Consider the following 14,226-nt stretch of genomic DNA (forward strand, 5'->3'; position numbering starts at 1 on the left):
TTTATACGTCTACACCCAACCTGCACTGGACATGTCCTTAGTAGATTTGAGCGAAACAGGTCGGTCAGTTTAAAAAATCGCCAACTTTCGCCAAAGTCGGGTTTCATGAAACGAAACCCGACCACAGTGTGAGGTCGGCCATGATGTCGGCGACCCGAGCGCCAAAGTTGCACTTCCAGCGCCTTTTTTCAGCCAATGATGGAGGACGCACACTGTGGGCAACGCGATGACATAGGCAGCGGCCAGCACATCTTAGAGAAGGGCATTGAAGTGATTGGCTGGCTTTGTGTGGCATCACAGGGGGTATAAAAGGCTGTGAACGCCGACCGCCATCTTACTTCTGCCGATATTACAATAGGGAGAGGCGCTGCTGCTGATTCTGAACAGGGAGAGCGTTAGGCAGGGAAGAAGAAAAAAAAACCTGCTTCTGCTGATAGCACTTTTCACTGTACAGTTAGTGTGCAGTGAAAGGGGAGGATTTTTGTTGTGTGCAGCAGCGCTGGTGTGTAGGGTCGGACAGGTTCGCAGGATGCAGTGACGAGACACTAGACGAATGGTGGTTTTCGAAATCACGTTTATATAACTCTAGCCGATGGGCTAGGCTGAACAAAACAAGGATAAAGAAACAACACCAACAGTCCACGCAGGGACTCAACAAACTTAACCAAATATAGTTTCACTTAGCCTTCCAGGGACTGCGGGGTTCAGTAGCGTGGCCGCGTTGAGGTCGCTGAGGCGGCTGTCCTGAGGAAAGTGACATCGGTGGGGGCAACAGGCCCTGAAGAAAATAATACCGTTGGGGCGCAACAAGCCCTGAAGAAAACATGGATGTTGGGGCGCAACAGGCCCTGAAGGAAACGGGGACGTTGGGGCGCAACAGGCCCTGAAGGTATTGCTGCCGCTGGGGCGTAACAGTCCCTGAGGGAAACACTGCCGCTGGGGCGCAACAGGCCCTGAAGGAAACGGGAACGTTGGGGCGCTACAGGCCCTGAAGGTAACGCTGCCGCTGGGGCACAACAGGCCCTGAAGAATATGCTGCCGCTGGGGCGCAACAGGCCCTGAAGAAAACGCTGCCGCTGGGGCGCAACAGGCCCTGAAGAAAACGCTGCCGCTGGGGCGCAACAGGCCCTGAAGAAAACGCTGCCACTGGGGCGCAACAGGCCCTGAAGAAAGCAGTGCCGTTGGGGCTCAACGGGCCCTGAAGTAAATGATGGAGGTGGCGCGCGGTGAAGACGCAGTTCCCCAGAAAGGCCTGTAGCCGTCCTTTACCATGGAGTCTCTTCCTAAGCCAGGGTAGCGAGCCTTTTATCCCGCCTGTGACAATGTGGCGTATCTTGAGGCCGATGATGGCCGGGTCGGCATGATGGGGGAAGGCAGGGGGGAAGGGCCCAGGTCTCTGAGGCCTGGTTACCAGTACTCACGGCCACAACCGGAGGTATCGTTCTTCTCCCTTCAAGGCGGGGGTTAGCGGGGATAATTCTCTCAGAACGGAAGCAGGGAGCAGTCTCTGGGCACAGTCTCTCACGTCTCTCTTGTCGGTCAATCGGTTGCTTTCTCCTCGCAGGCTCCTCTCGGTGCCCCTGCAAGTCACCCTGCGTCTTGCCTTTACTCCCTCTCTTCCCCAACTGCCACTTCAGCGCGTCCCCTGCTCCTTTTACCCTAGCCCCACCCCCTGTTGCCCTGACAACCTCAGTCGCATGTCTCCCTTTGTAATCCTCCTGATGTGATTCCTTCAATAACTCTGATGGCGGCCCCCTTGGTTCCGGCCCAATCACTATATGGGGGTCCTCCTCCCCACAGGTGGTGATTAGGCTGCCTTTTAAGGCTACCTGCTAGCTGCATTGCTGTGTGCACACTGCTTTTCAAACTGCTTTTTTCAAAGCACTCCAGATTTTATTATTTTGTCCTGGTGAGTTACTGAGCGCTCATTTTTTCAAACATCGTCTAGCGGTGTATGCTCCTCACACACTACCGTGTATTCCGGCTAGTATCACGGACAAATAGAAGCTACCTGTGTGTGACTCTGGAAAAATAAAACAAGGAGTTTGTCTGCTTTTCCAGACCTACACCTTAGAGTCGTGTCCGTTTTTCAAACAGTTTCATATATCTGCTGTTTGATTATGGTAAAAACTAGACAGAGACAGTGTGTGTCAGTCTGTATACAAATACACAGAGCTTGACAATTTTACATACTCACCATACAGCGGTGTACGCTCCTCACACACTACCATGTACCGCCTTCTAGCACGGACAAATAGAAGCTACCTGTGTGTGACTCTGGAAAAAAAACCCGAGGAGTTTGTCTGTTTTTCCACACCTACACCTTAGAGTCGTGTCCGTTTTTCAAAGTTTCGTATATCTGCTGTTTGATTACGGTAAAAACTAGACAGAGACAGCGTGTGTCAGTCTGTATACAAATGCACAGAGCTTGACAATTTTACATACACACCGTACAGCGGTGTATGCTCCTCACACACTACCGTGTACCGCCTTCTAGCACGGACAAAGAGAAGCTACCTGTGTGTGACTCTGGAAAAAAAAAAACAAGGCCTTTGTCCGTTTTTCCACACCTACACCTTAGAGTCGTGTCCATTTTTCAAACAGTTTCGTATATCTGCTGATTGATTACGGTAAAAACTAGAAGAGACAGCATGTGTCAGTCTGTATACAAATACATGGAGCTTGACAATTTTACATACACACACCGTACAGCAGTGTACGCTCCTTTCACACAGTCCTGTGTAACGCTTTCTAGCATGGACAAATAGAAGCTACCTGTGTGTCTCTGGAAAAAAAAAACGAGGAGTTTGTCCATTTTTCCACACCTACACCTTAGAGTCGTGTCCATTTTTCAAACAGTTCCGTATGTCTGCTTGTTGGATTATGGTCCAATTCATACTGTGAGAGCGTCTGTGACTAACATAATATATACGTTGATTTAATTTGTTTAATACACCTTACACAGCTGGACGCTCCTCATACAGCACCATCTCTCTGCTGGTATTTTGGTTACATTTTCCCAAACATGAGGAAGTATGGAGGAACAGGCCGAAGACGTGGGCAGGGGGGTGCGGCTGGTACTGATGGTGGTGGTGCATCGGCTGGTTCTGGGAAAAGCACAATAGCAGCTAAGTCAGGAGGTGTTGAGCCTGCGTCATCCTCTGGTCCAAGAAGGTCTGTAAGGTTGCCTTTTCTTGGAATAGGAAAAACACTTTTAAAGCCGGAGCATCAGGAACAGGTTTTGGCGTACATTGCCGAAACAGCCACCAACTCTATTGCCTCCTCTTCTGATTGGGCGAAACCTGCAAGCACGGAGTTGTCAGTGCAGGGTTCTGGTCATAAAAAACCCTTTCCTTGTGTCCTTCACCCCCATCAAAAGTTAAGGATGCAGCAGCCCACACTGCAGATTACTCTATGGAGCTCTTTTCACATACCATCCAGTCAAATCCTGAATTCCCCAGTCCAAGATGAATCTTACATGGACTGCACTGATGCACAGCCACTGCTAGATGATTCTGCTGGTACATTGACCCACAGCACTACATTGCCCTCGCAGTCTACTGAGCCAGAATCTGGCCCTGATGAAACCCAGGTGCCCCTTCCTGCATACCATACCACCTTACACGGTGACACAGAGGAAGATGCAGATGACTTTGAAGAGGAGGTGATGGATGAACCATTTCTGGACCCGGATTGGCATCCATTGGGGAGGAGGGTGGCACTAGCAATAGTTCAGATAAGGGGAAGGATCCGCAGCAGGCATTGACATTGCAGCAGCGGTTATCTAGCAGGCCCGTAGCTGTTCTAAAACGTGGAACAAAAACTAAAAGAGTTGCAGGACAGCTTAACCAGATGGTCAACTTAGCACAGCGTACAAGGCCAGAAAATGTTTACCATAGTAGGAATAGTGCAGTGAGGCACTTCTTTGTTCAAAATCCTACTGATGAGGCAAAGGTTACCTGTAAGAAGTGCGGAAGGACCTTTAGCCGAGGTAAACAACTCAGAAATTTGAATACCAGTTGCATGCTTAGACATTTAATCAACATGGACTTGCAAGCGTGGATGCACTACAAAACCTCAGGTAGCACATGTACACCTGCTCCGACTGAAGGTAGCCAAGAACGCTCCATCACTACCCCCACTGTAAGACCACCGCCACCATTAAGCACACCTCCTCTTCCTCCTCTTCCTTGGACTTGCCCAATTATGCCCTTTGCAGTAGCTGAATGTCCAGCCAACACATCTACATATGCCAGTTTTTAAACCTCCCTAACTGGGATGCCCACCCCTCCCCCAATTGCTGGGGTCAAGACCTGGTGCACCCCGGCAAGTGCCATTGCTCTGAACAGGTGGATGGGCCCACTGATGGCCACCGGCAATGGCACAGGGCCACTCATAGTACAATACAGTGTCTCAGACGGTGGGAGGGCCCACTCGCCGTCAGACACACCAGTGTACAATGAGGGGCCCTGAGCCAGTACCGTTGACCACGATTGTGCGCCCCCTGCTTGGTCATGGCCACAGCACTTGCAAGTTGCAATACTTACCTCTCCCTGCTCCACCGCTGTGTAGTCTGGGCAGTTAAATCCTTCCCAGGGACGGCCACTCGAAATTTGGTGTATTGATCAATGATGGTTAAGATGTAGCTATGGCCTGTCCTGCTGGCCTGTACCTTCAGATGATCAATGGCTGCCATTTGAAATGGACGTCAACTTACAAGCGGATGCAGTGGTGGTTTATGATCACCTTTCACAGTTGTGATAGTCACAGACGTGTGACATTCCTGCTACCATTTTTCAATGTCTCCTCTCATGCCAATCCAATAGAATCGCCTACGGCCTGTGGCTTCTGTCTTTTGCTCTCCAAAATGACCAGACACATCATGATAGGCAGTAAGGACCATGGGTGCATCTCTCACTGTGATCACAATTTGATGGAGACATAGTAACATAGTAACATAGTTTTGAAGGCTGAAGGAAGACCTTATGTCCGTCTAGTTCAGCCTATTTTTAGTGCAGTTGTTCTGCATTGCTGATCCTGGGGAAGGCAAAAAACCCACAGAGTAGAAGCCAATTTTCTCCATAGAGAAAAAATTCCTTCCCTTAAGCTGAGTCAACCATCTATCTATAATATTCTGTTATTCGTAACCTTCTATATTGTTACAAGTAAAGCATCCATTCCTTTCTTAAATTCATTCAGCGAGTTGGCCATCACCACTTCCTCAGGAAGAGAATTCCAGAGCCTCACTGTTCTTACCGTGAAGAACCCTCTTCTATGCTGGTGCAGAAATTGTCTTTCCTCCAAACGAAGAGAATGCCCCCTTGTTCTTGTCACAGTCCTTGGTACAAATAGTTCATTGGAGAGATCTCTGTATTGCCCTCTGATATACTTGTACATATATATATTAAGTCTCCTCTAAGTCTTCTCTTTTCTAGAGTAAATAGACCTAATTTTGATAACCTTTCTGGGTATTGTAGTGAACCAACTCCATTTATCATTTTAGTAGCCCGCCTTTGAACCCTTTCAAGTTCAGTAATGTCTTTCTTGAGCACCGGTGTCCAAAATTGCACACAATACTCCAAGTGTGGTCTGATGAGTGATTTGTACAGAGGGAGAATTATCACATCTGACGAGTAATGGTGATGTGATCCACGCTACTGCGATAAAGCAATCCTTTCTTCACAAAGAACCTTTTTTGCTTTCTCCACAGACACAGTAATTGAGGTTCTGCATCGCCTCTGCAACATATACCGGGAGGTTTCCCCGTGATGAGTAATTCCAAAATTTCTGCTAACACTCGACTTTGTGTCTATACTTGTATCCATGTAGTTTCCAATAGCAGAGATTCTTGACTGGCTTACTGAGATTGAGATGTATACGAAGATTTAAAAGTACCACAACACTGTATACTGATGTACGCTATGAATACCTTTCCCTTTTTCTACTTTTTTAATTCTGGTGTAATACATAGTGAGCCTATGAGTGTCTGTGTCTAACTTCGGAAGTGTAGACGGAAATTTAACCCTAGACTGGACACACCTAGTATGTGCTGATATAGTACCTTGTTTCAAAAATTTGTATTAAGTTATCATCTGTAGGATAACCAATTGTGGGGGGGACCCTCTTCTTGCCGCAGACAAACATGAGACTGAGACAGAGTTTGTATTGACCAGGTCCGTTTTTAGTGCCCATCCTTCTGTCAGCAACAGCAATTCACCACAGCCGTTTCACATTTCTCTGTACACAGGCCCCGGTACCTTTACTTCCTTTGCAACTATAATCGTGGCGTCCTCTGTGGCTCTTCCACTGTGGCTGGCCTAGGCCCAGCCACCACAGCACTGCACCAGTCTGAGCACACCGCCCGTATGATAGCCCCGGCCGTCTTCATCTGCGGCTACCGTCCTCTGGCCCACCCCCCCATGACCGCCTCAACTGTCAGTCCTCTCTGGAGCCTTTCCACTGTCTCTATTTCCTCAGCAGAACTTCCTCTTTACTGTGCTCCCTTCGCTGACTGACTCTTCCAGAACCTTCCCTCAGCCTTTTATACTTCCAGTTCTTGTAACTCTGCCCACCATCACCTAACAGTTTATCTGACCAATGGCAGTTATTCAGTCTCACTCCTACACTCTCCACTGCCCTCCAATGGGCAAGCTAAAACACTGCACCCTTTCTCTTTATCTTAGCGGTTTCACACCTACAATGCGTTACACCTCTGCTTCTCACTACAGGCTGGTTTGTCTGTCAGTCCACCTTCCCTACATCATCCATAGTGAGTGAGCATGTGTGAGTTATGCCTTCTATATATACGGTGAATCAGAGAAACAAATTTTTACACTATTCTCGATACAGCTTGTATCTTGTTAAACAGTACCTTTGTTCGACATTTAGCATTACGGTCCAATCCATACTGTGTAAGCGTCTGAGCGTGACTACGGAACTATTTATATGGAGATTTCAATTGTCCCCTAGAAATATATACTTGCTATCTTGTTATGCAGGAACTTTTTAAAAACATTTTTTATTATGGCCAAAACCAAACTGAGTGAGCGTCTGAGGGTGACTACGGAAATATATACCAATATTTTCAATTTGGCCAACACTATATACAGCAGAACGCTTCTGATACAGTAACCTTTTTAGCTATTTAGATTCTGGTGTAATCCATAATGATCCTGTAAATGTCTGTCTGTTACTCCGGCAATATATAGTTGGAACTTTAAGATTACCCCAACACTGTATACAGCTGTACGCTTGTGTTACATAACCCATTTACAGCTTTTCATATTCTTGTGTAATCCACACTGGGCCTGAGAGCGTTTATGTCTGCTTCCTGAAATGTATACGGAGAATCAGAATGTTTACACTATACTATATATACCTTTTATCTGGTGATACTGTACCCTTTTTCAACTTGTTATTTTATTGGGTAATCCATACTTAGGCTGTGAGCGTCTGTGTATGCCTCATGAAATATATACGGAGATTTACTGTTATCCATAGACTGTATAGAGCTGTACGCTTATGATACAGTACCATATATCTGCTGGTATTTTGGGTCCATTTTCAAAAACATGAGGAAGTATGGTGGAAGAGGATGCAGATGTGGGCGTGGAGGGCCACCTGGTACTGATGGTGATGGTGGTGCATCTGCTGGTAGTGCCAAAAACACAATAGCAGCTAAGACAGGAGGTGTCGAGCCAGCGTCATGGTGTAGCTCTGGAAGGCCTGTAAGGCTCCCTTTTCTGGGAGTAGGTAGACTGCTTTTAAAACCGGATGATCAGGAACTGTTTGTGGCTTACATTGCTGAAAAAGCCTCCAGCTGTATTGCCTCCTATTCTGAAGTTGTAAAAAAAAGCAAGCACTGAGTCGTAACTGCAGGCTTCTGGTCAGGAGCAACCCCTTTCATTGTGTCCTTCACCCACACCAAAAGTGAAGGATGTGGAAGATTACTCCATGGAGCTCTTTTCACATAACATGCCAGGGTTAATTAAAAATAGGGCCCATCATGTACTGGAGCAATGTAAATGGCGCAGATCACACACTGGAGCAGCATCTATGGGGCACATTATACACTGGAGCATTACAAATGGGGCCCATTATATATGGAGCATTATTGGAGCCCATCAGACACTGGAGCATCATCCATAAATCCATGAGGCCTATCATGTACTGGAGCAATGTAAATGGGGAAGATCAGACACTGGAGCAGCATCTAAGGGGCACATTATACACTGGAGCATTACAAATGGGGCCCATTATATATGGAGCATTATTAGAGCCCATCACACACTGGAGCATCATCCATGAGGCCTATCATGTACTGGAGCAATGTAAATGGGGCAGATCAGACGCTGGAGCAGCATCTAAGGGGCACATTATACACTGGAGCTTTACAAATGGGGCACATTATATATGGAGCATTATTAGAGCCCATGATACACTGGAGCATCATCCATGAGGCCCATCATGTACTGGAGCAATGTAAATGGGGCAGATCAGACACTGGAGCAGCATCTAAGGGGCACATTATACACTGGAGCGTTACAAATGGGGCCCATTATATATGGAGCATTATTAGAGCCCATGATACACTGGAGCATCATCCATGAGGCCCATGATGTACTGGAGCAATGTAAATTGGGCAGATCAGACACTGGAGCAGCATCTAAGGGGCACATTATACACTGGAGCATTAAAAATGGGGTCCATTATATATGGAGCATTATTGGAGCCCATCAGACACTGGAGCATCATCCATAAATCCATGAGGCCCATCATGTACTGGAGCAATGTAACTGGGGCAGATCAGATGCTGGAGCAGCATCTAAGGGGCACATTATACACTGGAGCATTACAAATGGGGCCCATTATATATGGAGCATTATTAGAGCCCATCATACACTGGAGCATCATCCATGAGGCCCATCATGTACTGGAGCAATGTAAATGGGGCAGATCAGACACTGGAGCAGCATCTAAGGGGCACATTATACACTGGAGCATTACAAATGGGGCCCATTACATATGGAGCATTATAAGAGCCCATGATACACTGGAGCATCATTCATGAGGCCCATCATGTACTGGAGCAATGGAAATTGGGCAGATCAGACACTGGAGCAGCATCTAAGGGCCACATTATACACTGGAGCATTTCAAATTGGGCCCATTATATATGGAGCATTATTGGAGCCCATCAGACACTGGAGCATCATCCATAAATCCATGAGGCCCATCATGTACTGGAGCAATGTAACTGGGGCAGATCAGATGCTGGAGCAGCATCTAAGGGGCACATTATACACTGGAGCATTACAAATGGGGCCCATTATATATGGAGCATTATTAGAGCCCATCATACACTGGAGCATCATCCATGAGGCCCATCATGTACTGGAGCAATGTAAATGGGGCAGATCAGACACTGGAGCAGCATCTAAGGGGCACATTATACACTGGAGCATTACAAATGGGGCCCATTACATATGGAGCATTATTAGAGCCCATGATACACTGGAGCATCATTCATGAGGCCCATCATGTACTGGAGCAATGGAAATTGGGCAGATCAGACACTGGAGCAGCATCTAAGGGCCACATTATACACTGGAGCATTTCAAATTGGGCCCATTATATATGGAGCATTATTGGAGCCCATCAGACACTGGAGCATCATCCATGAATCCATGAGGCCCATCATGTACTGGAGCAATGTAAATGGGGCAGATCAGACACTGGAGCAGCATCTAAGGGGCACATTATACACTAGAGCATTACAAATGGGGCCCATTATATATGGAGCATTATGTGGAGCTCATCGGATACTGTATGGAACATTATATGTGACTAATTATTTGGTGTGGAGAAATATATGGGGCTCATTATTCTGTATGGCGCACAATGTGGTGGCCATAACACTGTATGGAGTAATATGCTGTCCTGTTTTTGAGCTATTGTACAATTTAAAATAGATCAGTCATGTCATGTAAGCAGTGAAGTATGTGTCATTGTACTATACCCACTGTATATTTCTGTGGCGTATCAGAGCATCATGAGTTGTGGTATGTGTTAAAGGGGCGCACTGACACTCCATGGCCCAGGGCACACAAAAACCTGGAGCCAGCCCAACCCCACCACAACTTTAGCCAAATAACCCCCAGTTTTCAATATGTAACTATTATTAGGAAGTAAATTAAGGTTGACAAGCTTCAGTTATAAGAATTGATGTTTTTGGCTTTGAAATGGGCACTGTAGGTGTGTTTACTGTCCTCCACTCCCTGCCGACTTTGCTTCCCCATTGACTTGCATTGGGTTTCGTGTTTCAGTCGGCCTCCGACTTTTCCCTTTAGTCGGCCGATTTCGTTCGACCCGACTTTTGTGAAAGTCGGGTTTCCTGAAACCCGACTCAACCCAAAAAAAGGCAAAGTTGCTCATCTCTAGTCCTTAGGATATCGATATCGGGTTAAAGCGTTTCTCCAAATTGCATCATCAATTATTACTTGTAGAAACAGTAGGTCTCTTGCAATTAATATGATTTTAAAGTATCCCCAACTGAGATCAGTAATCAGCTTTAATCTATGAGAAAACCAAGCAAGGAACCTTTCCAAATTGTCTGCCGCACAATGTGTCCATTCAAATCCATGGTCTGTCTGTGTAATACAGGACAGGACAAGTCCTCCAGAGCAATGGAAGTGTGGTGCCCCTGCGGTCTCAGTCACTACAGGGTACTGCACTTCATCTAGAGGTGCGGTACTCTGCTCTTGGCTAAGGAAGGAGCACTGCCAGGACTCACACACCAGTACCCAACACTAGTCCCCATCTGGCCAGCGGGGAGTTAAGTAGAGGGTGTGCGTGGAGAAAGTAGAGAAGGGGTGGAGCTTAAGGGAGTGACAGTTGGTGGGAGGAGTTAGTGCTGAGGTAAAGAGATTGTTCTGGAAAGAGTCAGTCAGTCAGAGAGTGGTGTGAGAGGACAAAAGTCAGTCAGGAGGGAGTGGAAAGGAGTCACTTGTGGAGATTGAAGCTGAGTGCAGCTTGTCTCCAGACTAAAGAGAGTGAGAGAGACGGAGTGAAGCTAGAGAAGAAAGGAAGGAAAGCTCCAGAGGAGAGGAAGAAGAGGTCTTAGGGGCACGGATAGTGAGCAATCCATCTGTGGGGCCTGCATCCACCGGCATGGTCGGTGGATGGACCAGGTCGCAGTTAGGGGACCGGCCCCAAAACTAGTGGAGAAACTAAGGACTCAGCTAGAAAACCAGAGGTGGCAGTATCTTTAAGTGCTGCAGCCGACACCCCACACTCATTCGCCGAAAAGGCAGACATATAGGATCCAGGGGTCTGACCAACGTCGCCCGACAAGATCCAAGTCTGCTGGCTTGGGACACTGTTTGTGAAGATGCAGGGCAGGGAAGGTGGTAGCCAAAGTAGTGAGAAGGCCAGGAAAGGAACATTAAAGGGAGCGCTGGCAACGTGCACCCCAAGCTACCTGAGAGCTGTCTGGACCACAAGCCTGGAGGAAACAGCACCCTAGCTGGGGACTGTAACAATTGAACTGTAAGTAAAAGCTTGAAGACTGCACTCTACTGTGTCCTTTATTTATTGCTGCTTCATCTGCAATGCACTACAACCACCATCATCTCTATCTTTTCACTATCACTGCCCTGGGGAATAGCTCTACCTGTGGAGAGTTGAACCAACTCTGCTGCATCAACAACTGCCCCAGAGGACTGAATCTGCAGCGTTGGCTAACACCTTATTTGCCGAATACCACAGGCAACGTCATAAATTATATCTCACAAACTTTATTTCCCCTTTTCATTTATATTTTCATTGGACGCCCAGGGCCACAGACCGGGTCACTGCTGCCGTGACACATTCCCTTAAGAACTGGCCTGGTACTGAGTATCCCCACAGCCCTGCGGGCCTTCCAGATGCTTTCTGTAACCTCTCTCATCTGCTAACAGATGAGGAGTCTGAGCTGATGATCGTCTTCTACAGTATTTACCATATATACTCGTGTATAAGCCGAGATTTTCAGCCCATTTTTTGGGGCTGAAAGTCCCTCTCTCGGCTTATACACGAGTCATATACCAGGGGGGTCGGCGGGGAGGGGGGTGGGGGTGTCAGAGACCATACTCACCCCTACTGGCACGGTCTCTGCAGCCCCTGCTTCTTCGGCGGTCGTCTTCTTCCTGCTTTCAGCGGTCATGTGGTATCGCTGAATGCAGGAAGCAGATGACCGTCTGATGGAGAAGCAGGGGCTGCAGAGAAGACCGTGTGCCAGGAGGGGGTGAGTATGACGGGGCAGTGCAATATTCACCTGTCCCCATTCCATCGTCATGCACTGCTGTGTCTCCGGGTCCTCCTGCTGTGACATTAAGGTCAGAGAGCGCGATGACTTAGTCAGTGCACGCTTTCTGATGAATGTCACTGCAGAGAGCCAGGAGACACAGCGGTGAATGGCGATGGAGCCGGGACAGGTAAATATCACCAGTGCCGGGGGTTCAGGACACCGGTACCTGGCCCCCAGCGACAGAGAGGTGAGTATGTCTTTTTTTTTAATTGCAGCAGCAGCAGCAAATAAGGGGTATTTATCCATGGAGCATCTTATGGGGCAGCATTAACGCTTGTGCAGCAGCATATTATGGGGGTATTTATGGAGCATCTTATGGGGCAGCATTAACCCTTGTGCAGCAGCATATGGGGGTATTTATGGAGCATCTTATGGGGCAGCATTAACCCTTGTGCAGCAGCATATGGGGGTATTTATGGAGCATCTTATGGGGCAGCATTAACGCTTGTGCAGCAGCATATTATGGGGGTATTTATGGAGCATCTTATGGGGCAGCATTAACCCTTGTGCAGCAGCATATGGGGGTATTTATGGAGCATCTTATGGGGCAGCATTAACCCTTGTGCAGCAGCATATGGGGGTATTTATGGAGCATCTTATGGGGCAGCATTAACCCTTGTGCAGCAGCATATGGGGGGTATATATGGAGCATCTTACGGGGCAGCATTAACCCTTGTGCAGCAGCAATATATGGGGGGTATTTATGGGGTTTCTTAAGGGGCAGCATCAACCCTTGTACAGCAGCATATGGGGGGGTATTTATGGAGCATCTTCTTGGCCCAGCATTAACCCTTGTGCAGCAGCATATGGGTTTTTTTTATCTATGGAGCATCTTCTTGGACCACCATTAACCCTCGGCTTATACTTGAGTCAATAAATTTTCCCAGCTTATACACGAGTATATACGGTACCTAAATTTCTGCTTCATGGAAAAAGCTTTTCCCGCAGAACAATACTCACAGTTGTTGGCATTATGTCTCTAACAAGATACTAATGTAATGTAACTGTAACTTTAATACTGATCATCTTATCTCATTTACCCTATAATTACATAACCTGGATCAATCACATCATATTCCATTGAAAATGATGTTAATTAACTGCATAGATTAAAGCCTGAATATACTGTAATGCCATGTGTTCTCCATGCATTCTTCTTCTCTGTTATTGTGAAACATATGGCGCTCTAGTTTTAGCATCCAGCAAACTGCTGATAATTATTGAAAAATGTTCTCACTTTTTTTCATTATTTTTAGAACCAATAAAATATATGTCAACAGGATTGTAATAATTTATTTCATTTATACCCTAAGAAACTTTCAAAGTGGATGTGATCATCCAAGTTACAGTTTCAGAGATTGCGGAGGAGAATTACAAAGATGGTAAAAATTACCTTAATTTTATCCTTTGGAAAAAATTAACTTAATTTTATCCTTTTATCTATTAAGTCACATCTCCCTCATGAGGCTTGTGTGCCCCAGATACGGTATACAGCTACATGCCTGTACTGTGATATACTGTTTCTTTAAACTTAACATGGAGACAACCCGTGTGGCTCTTTCCGGAGTAAGGAGACCAATCTATATTTTTTCTATTTGTTGATTAGAACCTGCCTTGGTCTCCTCTCTCCACAGAAATATTACTAAAGAATTTGCCCAAATGTCACAGAAAAGGTATAGAAAGGTGAAAGAAGGACAGCTTCACCTGACGAACAAGGGTTATGCTCATTTGCCGGGTAATCAGGAGGCCTATTATGGGATCACACAAATGTCCGTGGATCTCGGTCCGATCGTGGTGGATCACAATGCACGGGTCATTGACAGCCTCATAAAAGAATATACAGCTTTCATTTTCTGGTTAGTAGACTTGCTGCCAGTCCG

Source organism: Dendrobates tinctorius, unplaced genomic scaffold (assembly GCF_039654945.1).
Source record: "Dendrobates tinctorius isolate UK_male_01 unplaced genomic scaffold, ASM3965494v1 ptg000205l, whole genome shotgun sequence".
Lineage (NCBI taxonomy): Eukaryota > Metazoa > Chordata > Amphibia > Anura > Dendrobatidae > Dendrobates > Dendrobates tinctorius.